Source organism: Homalodisca vitripennis, chromosome 7 (genome assembly GCF_021130785.1).
Source record: "Homalodisca vitripennis isolate AUS2020 chromosome 7, UT_GWSS_2.1, whole genome shotgun sequence".
NCBI classification, from domain to species: Eukaryota; Metazoa; Arthropoda; class Insecta; order Hemiptera; family Cicadellidae; genus Homalodisca; species Homalodisca vitripennis.
In genome coordinates, this window is record NC_060213.1 from 112,877,027 (window position 1) to 112,894,162 (window position 17,136).

A 17,136-nucleotide genomic window follows, 5' to 3' on the forward strand; every position below is an offset into this window, starting at 1 on the left:
ATATTGTGCCAAAATCTTCAGAGAATTTAATATAATCTGGCTAATAATTTACCATGCTTGCAATCTTTTTATGCTTAATTCTTTTGTGTTTGATGCATGGGATTGAATGGTGTGTTTAAATGAATTGTTGGTGGCGGGAGAACCCTAATTGTGAAATCTTATATTCGGAACTCTCTTCTATATCATCACTGGACCAATTAAGTCCATCTATGGGTCGTCCATATTCTCAACTTTTTTGCATTACTCGAAAAATTGTTTAATAACATTACAAATAAAATTTTAATTGTAGAAATAATAAATTATAGTCTGATATATTCAACCTTATTAAGCAAAATTGGTGTAGTACTCTTTTCGAGGTGTTTTATTGATAGGGAACATATTTATTACCCTATCAAGTACAAATTTCCATATGATGACATCACAATGTCCCCCAACTACTAGCAAGTTTCTACAGACCTGTGTAGTTAATCGCCCGTGAATGGCTGTAGAGCGCGACGCCGCCGCGGCGACAGTTTCTACAGGACAAGGCCTCGCATTCACAAGATGCGCACAATGGTGCAAGCTTTCCCTGACCTTTGTCCAACACATGTCCTTCCGTCTTATCGGACATTTCCGCTCCCCTTGCAGATCCGTCTGCATCTCAACTGTCAGCAACACGTTACAGTCGTAAACTGAAATAGGTCAAGTGAAACGTTTTCGTCATCTCCGTCGAGAATTTCTCAGTTTTTTGTTACAGCATTGTTTTAGCGACACCTTTGACTAACGATTTTCCGTCATTGCAGTAAAGGGTTGAACTTATCCAAGGCCTTCGGAGCCAAAAACTTTGCAATCAAGCACGCAAACGGCTATAAAGGGCATATAAAGGAAGAATAGAATACAAGAAGGAGAGGAAGAAATTTCTGTCGTTTAAAGATTAAAGATTTAAAACCTAACAAACAGTTAAGAATAAAGATTACGATTTACCACAGTATCATAACTGTAACTTTTAATAGACCAGTTATAATCTCAAAAGATCATTTTAGATCCTGCGTTCTGACGGTTCTTCGCCCCCTTTTTTAGGGGCGACCCCCTAAGAAATAGGGGCGAAGAACCGTCAGAACGCACGATCTAAAATGATCTTTTAGATCATTTAGGCTATTTATTAAGGGCTGCATGTGGTAGTCTTAAATGTAAGCACAATACAAAACACGCCACAATAGTTACTGTATGAATTTAAAACTTATCAACTCTTATCATCTTACCTCTGTTATAAGTTTGGTAAGAAAGTTCTCATAATTTATTTACACTTGATGTTTCCTGTTTCCTTGCAGATTACAAGGCTGAAATTCCAACATTATCGCTTTCTAGCCTTATCACTAACCCAGACATTCTCACGGCTCTACAAGATTTGCAAGTTTATGCTGCTGCCTACATGCCTTCAGTATCATTACTAGATTACAAACCTAACCAATCTTCACGTCTGGATAAGAGTACTCGAAATTAAATAAGTATAATTATGGCCACCATATCTAGAAATACCTCCCACGTATTGTTTGCTAAGTGGGAGTAGCGATCTCGATTTCACTCCACAGCGAACCACCTGCTTACTGAAACTGTTGTCAGATCTGCTAAAGATTGCTATTACCCTGATACCGGATAAGGTATAAGTGTAGGTGCGGTGGGAGAATCGACCTCCGTTGTAAACCACAGCTCTCCGGCCAATTGTGTCCCAACATTGGCCTCCTTTACTCAAGAACGAACTACCATCTATTAACTGCTATAAGTCACTGAGTTTTCTTGTCAGTTCTTTCATTAGTGTTCTTATCTACAATAGAAAGGCAGTGTAAAATCTGTCAAATCAAAAAGTGAGATTATCAATACTTTGGTGGTATTTGATGGTTGGTACAAGATTATAATAAAACGAGGGACTCGATAGAACGTTAACGAACACAGACGGACGGACTGAGTGCCATTTGACCTCTTGATCCTAGAGTCAATAGAGGGTTTTCTATGTACCAAGTTTCAATCTATAGGAACTTTCTATCAAAAGGTATGACAGATGGCTAGACGGACGGATAACAACAGAATCTTAAAAAAAGACCTTCAAAAATACCTTTTTTTGAAAACATTTATTAAATGGTTCATGCATTTTTTTAATTTACATAAACTCAATTAAAAAAGTAATAAACATTCGTATTAGTTATTTTGCTAGTTTTACGTACCACTACAGGAGATTGGTATAATTTTGTATACGGCCGAGGTTTTCACCATATGAACAATTTTAAAGCTTATGCAGTTTTAAGCCCTTATTTTTTTATTGTAGCGTTTAGAGGGATGTCTCATTTTAAAGATATAATTAATACGTTTTTTAGTGAAGTGTATACTTTTTGAATACTTAAACGATGAAGTTTAATAACGTTTTCGATTTTTTTCAGAAAAAAAAACGCATAAAAATGTCTAAAAAAGTAAAGCGTTTGGGTCCGTATTAAAAATACTTTAAAATGAGACATCTTCTATAATTCTATTACTAAAAGTAAGGAGATTTAACACTGTTTTTATGAAGAAAGACTCATGGTCATATTACAACAGAGAAACACGACGAGTTGAGAGAGGGAAGGAATTTCGCACTTTTCTACTCTATTTAGCTCCGGTAACTTCTAGACCATCCGTAATAGAAATTTTCTTAAAACCAAGAATGAATTGAAGTGGGGATTACAAAGTATACGTATGTACTGAACTGTATGACCTGCAACCCTTCGCACTTTTGCATGACGCCACGCTGGCTGTTTTGATTGTCCTTAGTTATGCGGACGCCCGGCGTCTATTATAACTAATCGTCAAGAATGTTGGCCTTGGTTACGGACTAATAACTAAATAAAACAACGACAACGAGTACGACCAGCTAACTGTACTACAGGCGTTACAAACTGTGTTGACTATAGCAGAAGAGCGTTACAAACTGTGTTGACTACAACAGAAGAGCGTTATAAACTGTGTTGACTATAGCAGAAGAGCGTTACAAACTGTGTTGACTATAACAGAAGAGCGTTACAAACTGTGTTGACTATAACAGAAGAGCGTTACAAACTGTGTTGACTATAACAGAAGAGCGTTACAAACTGTGTTGACTATAACAGAAGAGCGTTACAAACTGTGTTGACTATAACAGAAGAGCGTTATAAACTGTGTTGACTATAACAGAAGAGCGTTACAAACTGTGTTGACTATAACAGAAGAGCGTTATAAACTGTGTTGACTATAACAGAAGAGCGTTACAAACTGTGTTGACTATAACAGAAGAGCGTTACAAACTGTGTTGACTATAACAGAAGAGCGTTACAAACTGTGTTGACTATAACAGAAGAGCGTTACAAACTGTGTTGACTATAACAGAAGAGCGTTACAAACTGTGTTGACTATAACAGAAGAGCGTTACAAACTGTGTTGACTATAGCAGAAGAGCGTTACAAACTGTGTTGACTATAACAGAAGAGCGTTACAAACTGTGTTGACTATAGCAGAAGAGCGTTATAAACTGTGTTGACTATAGCAGAAGAGCGTTACAAACTGTGTTGACTATAACAGAAGAGCGTTACAAACTGTGTTGACTATAACAGAAGAGCGTTATAAACTGTGTTGACTATAGCAGAAGAGCGTTACAAACTGTGTTGACTATAACAGAAGAGCGTTACAAACTGTGTTGACTATAACAGAAGAGCGTTATAAACTGTGTTGACTATAACAGAAGAGCGTTACAAACTGTGTTGACTATAACAGAAGAGCGTTATAAACTGTGTTGACTATAGCAGAAGAGCGTTACAAACTGTGTTGACTATAACAGAAGAGCGTTATAAACTGTGTTGATTATGGCAGAAGAGTTGACAACTACTCTGTAACAATAGTAACATACCAACAACAATAAGACTGCCAACCAATAAGTTCCTTACTATATTTTATACCTCCAGGTTATTTATTACAACACAAATTTCTTTCAGTAAATATTTACTTCATTCTTTTCAGATTATTCCTTGTTCTTCATAAGGAAAATTTTTATAAAGTGAATACAAAAAAATTGAAGCAATTGAGGTGCGGAAAGTAAAAAAATTGTATAGAATGGAAAGAAACTAGTAGTTGAACTGTCAAACTAACTCCCTCGAGATAATAAAATATCAAATAGAGAACATTGGACTATTTGGGATATAAACTAATTTTGAAGCGGACGTGTGATTAATTTCTGCACATTATATCGTTTGTAAGCGCCCAAAAGTTCGTTTAAGAAATAAAAATATACCAGCCCACTATAGGGTATTTTATTAAGTGGTTATAGATTCATTTATATAACTCGTAAAACTATTCAAACGTGAGTAACCCTTTATTTAATACGCATTTTAATTGTCTTTTTGAAACTCTATTGGTGAGATGGGAAATATCGCACTAAATTCAAATTTTAGTATAGTGTGAAGAAGGTAAGTACATGAACATAAATCAAATATGTATAGTGCCTAAATTCACCTTAATTCCTTTTAATTCCAGAAGATTCCATAATGTTTTTGTTTTACATTACCACTAAAATATAGATTAACCGATGTCACATTATAGGTTATCAGATGTGTCAATACTACAGTCAACAACACACAATAGGATCTCCTATTACAGACAATTCAACGCGGATGATGTAATACGAGAAGAAATGATGCCACTTCTTTGTATTTTACTCCATCATACATAACAGGGTCCCATGTTATGGAGAACTCAAAAAGGATGAAGATGTAATAGGGGAACAGAATAGGTCACACCATTTCTCTTTCTAGACACGGTAGGTATATTTGCAGTTACTTTCCTTCCCGCTGTAGTACTCGTATAACCACAAGAAAACGTTTTCTTGTCTGTTGGTTTATTTTTTTTTATTGCCCGAGTTTACTGGAATCAATTAGAGTACATATAACTGTCATTCAATATACAATCCATTCGCCATTCTTTGTAAAATGTTTTTGCGGTACCTCTTATTAGTATTTCTTGGAGCTCGTTTCTATGTTTTTCTATGGTAACTTTTACAACTGGAGTAATCTTCAAACGCAACACCGTATCCCGCCACTGTTAAACATTTTACAGTGATGCAACTTGTGCCACAATTTATTGGACTAAATTATATTTTGAATTTTTATTCCCTGAAAGTAAAATGCAAATTAATTTCAAACTCAAAACGGTTATAATGCACAATCACAATTTTTTCGGCAAACTAATTGCAATTACTGTTATTTTGATAATGTTTAAAAAGTTAATACCTTTAATCTCCTCGTACTTTACAAGAAAATAACAAAATCGACATAGTTTACTGTAGATAAAAGTACAACACATATAGATATTTTTTAAATTTAAGCTGTGGTAAACAGTTTTTACGTAAAAAGAATAGGCTATAGCTGAACGGAAAGGTGCGATAACTGTCGCGAATAGTAACTGACAGTAATAATTATAGTAAAACTAATTGCAAGACAGATATAAAGAGATATATTTCAGAAGCTGAATTTAAAAAGAAAACACACAACTTACGAATCATACAAGAAGTGTTATATAACAAAAGAAAATGGACAAAACACAAAGAAATAGGAATCGAGGATGTGGAAGAGTGCATTACGGGAAGAATATAAATAAATGTGTCAAGCTATAAAAATAAAACATAAACTACGCAAAGAATAAATAGTTTATGTATGCTGTTGTCAAAATAATATTATTTCCCGAACGTATTTTCGCATTTTCAGCTCTTTGAAAATACTCATTTAAAAATAATATTATAGCACTGAAAACAAATACAGTAGAATGATTGCATTAATTCTAAAATTGGAATCACTAGAAATTCGGCGTCCTGTTCGATTGCATACCGTTACAATCGATAAATCAACACCAAATTTCTCCTATTGAGCAGGAAACGCCATGTTTAACTGGAACTCTAATTCTTGGATGTGTTCTATGCAGAGTCCAAGGCGGTCACCTATTTCCCGACAAATCCTGTTGGTGAGCGCCTCGGGCCCGACTAGAATAGACCCAAGGGACAGTTAGGCGGCAGCATGGCCCGTTACTTGTCGGTAAGTGCCATGGACGTTCCTCGGGAGTTGGAGAACCTTCTTCCGGCGGCTGCCGAATACAGACATTGAGAGAACTGGACCCTGACTGAAAGGCAGCTTAGGTGCTGACTACTCTAGCGAACAGGGAGTGCGGCTGAGGTAGTTTCACACCCACGCACACGCACACACGCGCGCACCCGCAGACACACACAAATGCAGGGGATGGGGACCGGCCGCATTTCCACCCAGTAGGCCAACTAGTGCACTTCCGTAATCAAACCCAGATCTGTATTATTTTTTATGTTATTCTAAAGTGTTAGTTATATATATAGATTGTAAATACCATGGCCAGAAAGTTATACCAAACAACGTATAATACCTTAAAATTGACAAAGAGTATCGCTTATTAAGGAGTCATAAGATATTACTGAATAATCCTTAGCAGTTATTCAGGAAATTTACTTCAGCGATGTAGGTAGAAATTTGGCAAATGGATGAATGTCGCATGAATGTTGAATTGTATGTTTGAATGTGATCCTGATGTGGTGAGAATGTACACAATTTTAGCTTTAATACTTTGCTATTGACGGTTGCTTTGAATGTGTATCATGTCTCTGCAGTAAATAAAATTGATTGATTTAGCCAGACGAGAAACTGCAGGTTCCGGACTGGCCCCAACCTCTGCGCTCGTGAGTGTGAAGGTGCATGCGTGCAAGAATTTTATGTTTATTATAAGCACTTGATAAACTGAGCACTTCCACGTTTGTAGAACTCATTTTTAATTGTAATGTAGAAATTGTATTGCTTTTTATATTGAATGATCGTAAAATGATAAATTTAAAGTTAAAGTAAAGACTTAGATAGGTTGTTTGGTGTTACGCTGCTATGATAAGGTATGCATATAGTGGAGATAAGAAGTTTTGATAGTGTAAGGTTTGCCAAAGTGCCGCAGTGGGTCACACTTATCAGTGACAGTGACCTGAGCGACTGCTAGCAGAGCAAAAGCGTGAACTGTAGGCGCACTACTGATTACGAACTATATTTAATTTATGCATACCTGTCCTTTCAGCCGCAGTCCCTATTTGCTAATACTATAGTAGGCTGATCACTTTACTTGTAGGTTAGTAGGATATGTTAGTAGCATCCACACACCTTACGGGGCACACACTCTTGGCAAAGTTTTGTAAACTAATGGTTGCTGTCACGTTTACCCTGAAATACTCACACTGCACCATAATTAATTCAGGATGTTCCTATGGTAAGAAAAATCTACTGACCATCCATTTATTATTATTAAAAGTGCACACGGGACATTTATTTAAGAAGCAGTGTACCAGTAATTTTTAAATTAAAAAATATCATTTTTTACTAGGTTCAAAATGTACCTGGATACCTTGATCGGAACAACATTTTTTATATTATAAAATGCAGTTAATATTTGTTTCATCACTCTAGGGGGTGAAATCAATGAACGCTGCTTATCAGGTAGCATATCATTAAATTCTGCAGCAAATAAAAACATTTTAAAATTATGATTCCAAAGAGGCATGGTAACAATTTGAAAACCAATTTAATCTTGACATAGATTCTATAGAGGAAAAAACACCTTTAACTTTAAAATAACTGATTCCAAGAAAAACAACGAAGTTGATTACAACAGACAATCTAAATACAGACGTCTCAGTGAAGCTAGTAACTACTACAAGTCAACACAATTTGGTAGTGTTGTGCTATGTTCCAAGAACGTAGCCAGAAAAAAAAATTGGGGGAAAGGTTCCAGGCGACTGATACTTTCCCATAGTGGGTAGAGAGTAAGGCCCATTTTGTTCCATAAACCCGTTTCTTTGTTGAGAAAGATCTTTCAGCCGTACATGTCAGTAATACTGAATTACTTCAATTATAATAATCGTTTAATAAATATTTAACGGAAAACAAATGAAAATTTGGAGGTCCGGATCCCTTGGACCCCCTCGCTGGCTACGTCCTTGCTATGTTCCGCCAATGGCAAATTTATAACTCGTCCGTTTAATGGCGTTGAGGAAACATCTGATTTCATTTTATATTTTATACAGGCACCTACGAGTAGTTAGCTTAATTATCTGTAAAGCACTCACGTTATCAAGATAAGATCTGCTGCAGCTGAAGTAACGCTTTGTCTGTAACAAAAACACATTCTGTTAGTTGTGAAATACAGCTATTGTCTCGTTTAACTCACACACGATTCGTACAAACCATATAGCATCACAAAATAGTCACAATCACAAATTCTACTCCCGCTGCCACAAGGTGAGCAAGGGCCAAGAATGATCGCGAGAGAATGACTCACTCTTCGGCGGCGGCGGAACAATTTGCATTCCGTCGATTGCAGCGACTTTGGGAGGCGAAACGTGTTATGTAAAAGTAGCAGAGACGTTCGCTCCCCCGGTCCTGCAACCTAGCTATTACAGAGATAGGCTTCATAACTGATGGCCTCCGGAACTAATTATTCTACTAGCTCACGAGTTTTTGATAGTTTTGAATTCCCATGCCTGTGCGATGATTCACTATACACTACTCCAGTTCATTGCCCTGGCTTAGAGCATCTCGGATCATGAGAATAACTTAATCACTTATTAGCGAAAGCATTTATAGAACAGATTTGGTCGCTGGTTAACGAAAACAGAATTTTTGTATTAGTCTGAAATTAAATTCCAAAACAGGGAAGATATCAAATCCAAGCATAATACTATATTTTCATTGTGAATTTATATGATAATAATTTGTGGAATAATGTTATGTTTTATTGAACATTTATTTCTTAAAATAATTTCGATTCCTTATTGTGTTTATGTAGGATAAAAAGTTTAGGAAACCTACCATTGCACCAAGTCTTGAAAGGACCTTTGCGTTCCTTCCTGAATTAAACCCTTCATTCCTTAATTACTCAGGATGAGTAAGATTAGGATAGGGGCCGTCTTCTGTCAAGATAAGTAGAATTGGTCACAATGTCAGTCATATCAAATTAGAAGAAAGGTAGACTTGATCTGTTCTAGCCTCTTCAAGGACAGTACTCCCTCGTGTTTAGACCTGAAAGAACCTTTACTCAACCCACTCCAATAGTCATCCTCTGTAGTAGACTAGACTTACAGGGTAAAGCACCTTTTCTTGTATCCCCATGATGTAAGGAGACATATAGGCTATCCTTACACATCATGTTCTTTTGCGGTTAGTGATGAGCTACACCTGGACACCCATCGGGTTGACCACATGTAGGTGACACACCGGTTTTTGCTGTAACCAGTTTAGGTTCAGCTGGTAGGAATAAACCAGCCAGAAGTGACCTCTTGTGGGGAAATTCATTACAGCAACCGTGATAAATAGTAAGACTTTATGTCATCATTGTGACATAAACTTTAGATCCGTTTCATTACATCGCGTTCGTTCTCCGGAAGCCAAACTGATTCAACCTTGGATCAAAATAGAGTGGGTAATTTAGTAGCTCTGTCCAGGTGCAGGTTTAGAGCAGCTTGGAGTATATTATAGCACGGCAGAAGGACAGACGTAAAATAAATACAATCGGTTTCGATTCAGATATTGTTTATGTGATCACAGTAAATGTCAACATTAGTTTTTTAATCTAATTTATGTTCTGTCATTGTCCGTTTAGTTATTTTAGTAACTGAAGTTGTTAAAAAGTGTATTCATACAAAATAATAAAAAGATGTTTACTTATTACGTATTCGAAAAGGCACAAAAATTTGTTTGTATGTTGAAAATAAATTTACTGCCATTCCAGGAGCGATTTTTAAGCTGTTTCCTGCATTAAACATTGACACTTCTTTAATGCAGACACTTAATACAACACACATTGTGGTGTCAAATACCGCCAACTGGCGTGGCTTCACGGAACGCAACTTCAAAACAAATTTTTCAGCAGTAGATTCTAAAACTATCATAGAAGAAATTACAAACAAAAACAAAAAAACTTGTGATAGAGCGCCGTAATCACTTTAGCCATATAACTTACGAGTTTTTCAGCTCCGACAGATTTTCTGAGCTTAAACAGTAACGAAAATAGAGTTTGAGTTCAATTACCCACGTTACCTTAAGATGGTGCAATCGATTTTGTAAACACTCCACCTGGAATTACAAGCAAGTAAGAAATTTTGGTATAGTTTTTAAGTAAAGCCCAAAAAACGGACGAGTATGAAAATGTAATTTTGCAGTATATAAAACATGAGTGGCACATCTTTTAAAGATTTATTACAAAGAATCTTTTAATAAAATATAATTTAATTAATTATGTTTTTTGAATGAAATATTTCTTATGAAAATTAGTTTTTTCTAAATTAAAACAGGGATCTCTTCTGTGAATTAACAGTTTTTATTTGGATCTGTTTATAAGACGTCCCTAAATAAATGCCTACCACTCCTGTTGGAATAAAAAAGAAGTTTATCCGATTTTTCCTGTTTTAAAGGGTATTTTACATGGGTGTGATCAAAATTTTATTTAAAAATTCAAACAAATTAATTTCAACTGAAATCCTTTTTAAGTGTTACCTTTTTTGATCCAATGACAGATTTAAATAACTGCTTTTACTGACGCAGCCTTGTAGTTTTGCTCTGCTTCTCCGACATCCAGTCCCAACTCTGTCACAGATGATTCCCTTGCCGGTGCCGGGACGTTACGCAACCTATGCTCTAGGCCGCCAAAGCCGATGATTAGTGGGGTCTATAATGCGGTACTTAGCTTCGACCATTCCTCACTCCTCTTCCGTCAGATGCCCAACTCCTCATAATGGGCTCTATTTAAATTCTTTTCCCGAGAAACACGATGGGTTAATGGGATTCTTCAAGCCTTACTACTAATCACAGCCATTGGCTACTTGTACATCTCGTGGTAAACAGTCGTGAAATCTCTTAATCTTTCGTCATATAATTGTCAATCACCCGTGTCCAACGTAGAATTTACGCATTATATCTGCACAATTTATGTCTACCTGTTCAAATTCCACTAAATTCCATATTCGTATGGCAATAGTCTTCTCATATTAGAGAAGTATACAGTTCTTGTAATCTGGCCAAGATATAGAAAAAGCTGTTACATATACTTTTTTTTTTTTTTTTTTTTTTTTTTTTTTTTTTTTTTTTTTAAAGGAGAGGCCGTTCTCCTTTCAAGCCTTATTCTGCCCGTCCCCATGGGCCTCTGGCCTGTGCGAGGATCTTATCAAACAGAACAAGCGAAACAGTTGGTACAGTACTAGGTCAATGGTACGGAGAAAAAGTCCAGCACAGATCCTAAATCCGACGGCATAGACCACTAGGCTTCGGTACTCCCAACATCTTCAATATAAACCAAAGTTAAGTAATCGTTTCCATAAGCCAAAATTTAAAAATAGGAATTATAAAAAAATATTGATTATTGTCCACCTTATTATTATCGTAACTGTTTATTGATTTGATATACTTTGCAACTATAATATGATACAAAAGAAATATTCAAAAATAGTAGCCTATTAGGCAAATAAATGTCTACAAAAACAACTTTTAATACTCCACGATGTTAACAAAATATATCTTGATACATAGTTTTAATATTGTTTAATTACATACTTAAAACTATTCAAATTACTAAATCAATCATTTAAACTATAATTTGAATCAAAGACCTCCACAACGTAAAATGTTATTCACTTTGAAAGACATTGTTAGAGGACCATGAGCAAGTACACAATCAACTTTGGTCTAATGTAGATCAATATTCTAAGTCCTTCCAGTGAATCGGACCTTCGACATTTATAAGTTTAACAAGGTAAATTCCTTACGGTAGCCTTGCTGCTGGCTCCCAGCCAAATGTGCCAATCAGAGCCTTGCAGAGAGCAGTGAGGTCCCGTGAATCACCAGAGAACCGAAGGTGCGACTGCGACGCGAGGTCACGAGTTCGAGGCCCTCGAGAGTCCCGCGTTATTCCGTTCGGGAAGGCCTATACAAGGAAAAACTCTCGATGATTAAGGAACGGTAGCCGAGAGTCACGTATTCACTCCGAACCAGAATCTTTGCGTCATCAAAATGGGTAACTGGAAGGTCAACGATTTCAAGGAGGAAAAGGCAAACTCCCTTGAATGGAAGAACCGATGCTTGGATTTCTACTGTTGAGATTGGTAAGATGGAAGTTAAGTCTATAAATTAGACGTGAAAGAGTTACAATGACCCCCTGATTAACTAAATAATAAACCAATCCGATCTAAAGATCACAGGATCAAGGAAGTAATTAGGTAAATATTTCAAAGACGCAATCAAATTCAAGGTTCCATTGGTTCATGGATGTTTCTTCTTGGAAGACTATTTAACTTGTAGATTTCCGTCTTTGCATAATTTCTAAGGCAGTAAATCATTGATTCATCATTTAAATAGTTTGAATTCCAACTTCGAGACTCGGTTGAATATCTTTCTTCGAAGTCCATAAGATCATTTAAAATGGGGTTCCATATATTTGAGTTACTTTTCGCTACCCAAAACGGGTTTTCTGACAAGATCCCTGAAATTCTATCTGGAAGCAAAAGTTCTTTCGATTCCCTGAAACCGTTTAATGTCCACCGAGTCAACTGGGAATTTGCCACGAACGTCTCGGCAGACGCAGCCGTCGTCCGACCGAAGAAGGTGGACAGAGAAAGTAGCAGAGTCAATGGCACTGTGCTAAATGTGCTAATTACCCAGTGTCAGCTAGTATGAGCTGGCCTGTGGTAACCGGCTCCGGGTTCTGGCATGTACAAGTTGTGCAACATGCTGTAACATGTATCTAGGCCAGCCGGTAGTACATATACCCTTTAATTTGCGGCCATTTGTGTACATCAGTGGCCGTTGCAACGAGCGACTTTGTTCAGCAAGACGTAACAGTTGAAGGACGTCGGACGAAGGACTGCTTTAGCATCCATCTGTCAGTCGTCAAGGAAGATCGTGCTGGCTCTTAGCAGTATAAACATACTTTCACCTCATGCGTAAAACCAGGATTTGGCAAGAATTCGATTGCCAGAAGCGAGGAAAATCTGCAACTGACGCATTCTGTCCAGAGTGAATCACAAGACGATGCGTCACTAACTGCTTGTTACTGATCAGGTGTGTATAGTCGAATCCTAGAAAATTCCTGAGAAATAGTTTTTTTCATAGTAATCGATGTAGCGAACACAGAATTTATGAATGAAGAAGGTGCATGTCACGAACTACCCAGATAATCCTATGCTTCGTATCAACTACAAACGTTTCCATGTGCTACCCAAATTTATATCGAGTTGACGTGTTTCGCAAGAGGGAGAGTTTTAAACCCAGAAAAACTTGTCAAACATAGCGAGGATCTGTATTTTTGAAGAGAAGATCAAAGATTTTTGAAAAATTAGAGCTAAAAGTCGTTTTTATGTGTGAAGTAAATATTATTCCTGGAGAAAAATTATCAAGAAATAAAAACTGAACACAACACAACTGGTGTATTTTGATAAGGCATAAACCTTTGCCTAATTGTCTTTGTCACAAAAATTTGATTTTCCAAAATACAAATATACTTTAAAATAAAAACTATTAGATACTATCAAAATTTATATTAATAATAACTAAAATAGTGCTTGTAAAAAGGTACCATAATGTATGAAACCGTCACCATAAGAATTTAGAAGCCACAGAACGTGTGAATCTGAGGGTAAATGCTAGTATGTGTAAATAGTACCGGTTCTATGGTTGGCAACTTGCGGAATTAACTGAGCTCGTGCAATGAAACAGGTTAGAAAGTAAACTACACTCTACTATGCTAAGGTTGAGTCTAGTTGAATATGTTTAATATGGAATGTATAATTTCAAAATATTACATTGACTGAAGAAACATGTCGCCGTCACTTGTGTCTGAGTAGTTAGCATCGTATTGCCCTATATGGATCCGGTTTCTAGACCTAGTTTAAATATGAAACTTTGTTGCATACATGTCTAAATTATCCATGGCAAAACATGCACTTCAAACTGGACACTCTTTTTCAAATGCAAAATTATTAAAAGAAGTACAAAATAAAAAATTCCTTGATGCATATGAAAACTTTTTTATAAAAAAGAACCAAAATAATCTGGTAAACAACGAACCTGGGCCTTTTCAAAATTCACAGTTACTTTATTTTTATATATAGGCCTACATATAACATACTGTGCTGTCTTAGAAGATTACCTCTTTGTATTTTTAATGACATATGTTTTTATTTAGTCCAGAAATTGTTTATGTTACTATTGTTATTATTACTCTTATTCAGTTGTGTGAGTCCGAAGATGTACTCATTGAGTACGAAAGGCCTCACAAAAATAAAAACTTTATATTATTGGAGAGTTTGATTAAATTAATATATGTCTAAATTGTATTACCTTAAGAAGTTAGGATAATACGATTTCGAACATTTATGTTACAAAATATATAAACCTACGTTTCGAGATCTGCAATAGACGCCTGTCCTGAACTCCAAGCAATCTGGTAACATATGTTTACTTTAACCTAGATTGTAGGTATATGTTGGGTTAGTTATTCACCTGAGGAAGAGACCAGATTGTAGATCTCGAAACGTAATGTTATACATTTCGTAACATATAACGATGGCAAATGTTCGAAATCCTTTAAACTTTCCATCATCAATAACAAACTTCAAACACGAATTAAGAAGTTAATTGGGTTAGTTATTCACCTGAGGAAGAGACCAGATTGTAGATCTCGAAACGTAGTGTTATACATTTCGTAACATATAACGATGGCAAATGTTCGAAATCCTTTAAGGGTTAGTTTTTTCACCCGAGGAAGAGACCAGATTGTAGATCTCGAAACGTAGTGTTATACATTTCGTAACATATAACGATGGCAAATGTTCGAAATCCTTTAAGGGTTAGTTATTCACCCGAGGAAGAGACCAGATTGTAGATCTCGAAACGTAGTGTTATACATTTCGTAACATATAACGATGGCAAATGTTCGAAATCCTTTAAACTTTCCATCATCAATAACAAACTTCAAACACGAATTAAGAAGTTAATTGGGTTAGTTATTCACCTGAGGAAGAGACCAGATTGTAGATCTCGAAACGTAGTGTTATACATTTCGTAACATATAACGATGGCAAATGTTCGAAATCCTTTAAGGGTTAGTTATTCACCCGAGGAAGAGACCAGATTGTAGATCTCGAAACGTAGTGTTATACATTTCGTAACATATAACGATGGCAAATGTTCGAAATCCTTTAAACATTCCATCATCAATAAACTTCAAACACGAATTAAAAATTTAATTGGGTTAGTTATTCACCTGAGGAAGAGACCAGATTGTAGATCTCGAAACGTAGTGTTATACATTTCGTAACATATAACGATGGCAAATGTTCGAAATCCTTTAAGGGTTAGTTATTCACCCGAGGAAGAGACCAGATTGTAGATCTCGAAACGTAGTGTTATACATTTCGTAACATATAACGATGGCAAATGTTCGAAATCCTTTAAACTTTCCATCATCAATAATAAACTTCAAACACGAATTAAGAAGTTAATTGGGTTAGTTATTCACCTGAGGAAGAGACCAGATTGTAGATCTCGAAACGTAGTGTTATACATTTCGTAACATATAACGATGGCAAATGTTCGAAATCCTTTAAACTTTCCATCATCAATAATAAACTTCAAACACGAATTAAGAAGTTAATTGGGTTAGTTATTCACCTGAGGAAGAGACCAGATTGTAGATCTCGAAACGTAGTGTTATACATTTCGTAACATATAACGATGGCAAATGTTCGAAATCCTTTAAACTTTCCATCATCAATAACAAACTTCAAACACGAATTAAGAAGTTAATTGGGTTAGTTATTCACCTGAGGAAGAGACCAGATTGTAGATCTCGAAACGTAGTGTTATACATTTCGTAACATATAACGATGGCAAATGTTCGAAATCCTTTAAGGGTTAGTTTTTCACCCGAGGAAGAGACCAGATTGTAGATCTCGAAACGTAGTGTTATACATTTCGTAACATATAACGATGGCAAATGTTCGAAATCCTTTAAACTTTCCATCATCAATAATAAACTTCAAACACGAATTAAGAAGTTAATTGGGTTAGTTATTCACCTGAGGAAGAGACCAGATTGTAGATCTCTAAACGTAGTGTTATACATTTCGTAACATATAACGATGGCAAATGTTCGAAATCCTTTAAACTTTCCATCATCAATAACAAACTTCAAACACGAATTAAGAAGTTAATTGGGTTAGTTATTCACCTGAGGAAGAGACCAGATTGTAGATCTCGAAACGTAGTGTTATACATTTCGTAACATATAACGATGGCAAATGTTCGAAATCCTTTAAGGGTTAGTTATTCACCCGAGGAAGAGACCAGATTGTAGATCTCGAAACGTAGTGTTATACATTTCGTAACATATAACGATGGCAAATGTTCGAAATCCTTTAAACTTTCCATCATCAATAACAAACTTCAAACACGAATTAAGAAGTTAATTGGGTTAGTTATTCACCTGAGGAAGAGACCAGATTGTAGATCTCGAAACGTAGTGTTATACATTTCGTAACATATAACGATGGCAAATGTTCGAAATCCTTTAAGGGTTAGTTATTCACCCGAGGAAGAGACCAGATTGTAGATCTCGAAACGTAGTGTTATACATTTCGTAACATATAACGATGGCAAATGTTCGAAATCCTTTAAACATTCCATCATCAATAAACTTCAAACACGAATTAAAAATTTAATTGGGTTAGTTATTCACCTGAGGAAGAGACCAGATTGTAGATCTCGAAACGTAGTGTTATACATTTCGTAACATATAACGATGGCAAATGTTCGAAATCCTTTAAGGGTTAGTTATTCACCCGAGGAAGAGACCAGATTGTAGATCTCGAAACGTAGTGTTATACATTTCGTAACATATAACGATGGCAAATGTTCGAAATCCTTTAAACTTTCCATCATCAATAATAAACTTCAAACACGAATTAAGAAGTTAATTGGGTTAGTTATTCACCTGAGGAAGAGACCAGATTGTAGATCTCGAAACGTAGTGTTATACATTTCGTAACATATAACGATGGCA

General features: G+C 36.0%; 1 protein-coding gene across 7 annotated transcripts in view; it reads right to left on the reverse strand.

Annotated features, from left to right (window-relative positions):
* The window catches only part of LOC124366215 (ephexin-1-like), a 178,173-nt gene that overhangs the window by 115,964 nt on the left and 45,073 nt on the right, over window positions 1-17,136 (reverse strand). For all 7 annotated transcript variants that reach the window (XM_046822595.1, XM_046822600.1, XM_046822599.1 and 4 more), the window contains exon 2: window positions 8,156-8,197. The gene's annotated coding sequence lies outside the window, so the exon portion shown is untranslated. The remainder of the gene's footprint in view (window positions 1-8,155; window positions 8,198-17,136) is intronic.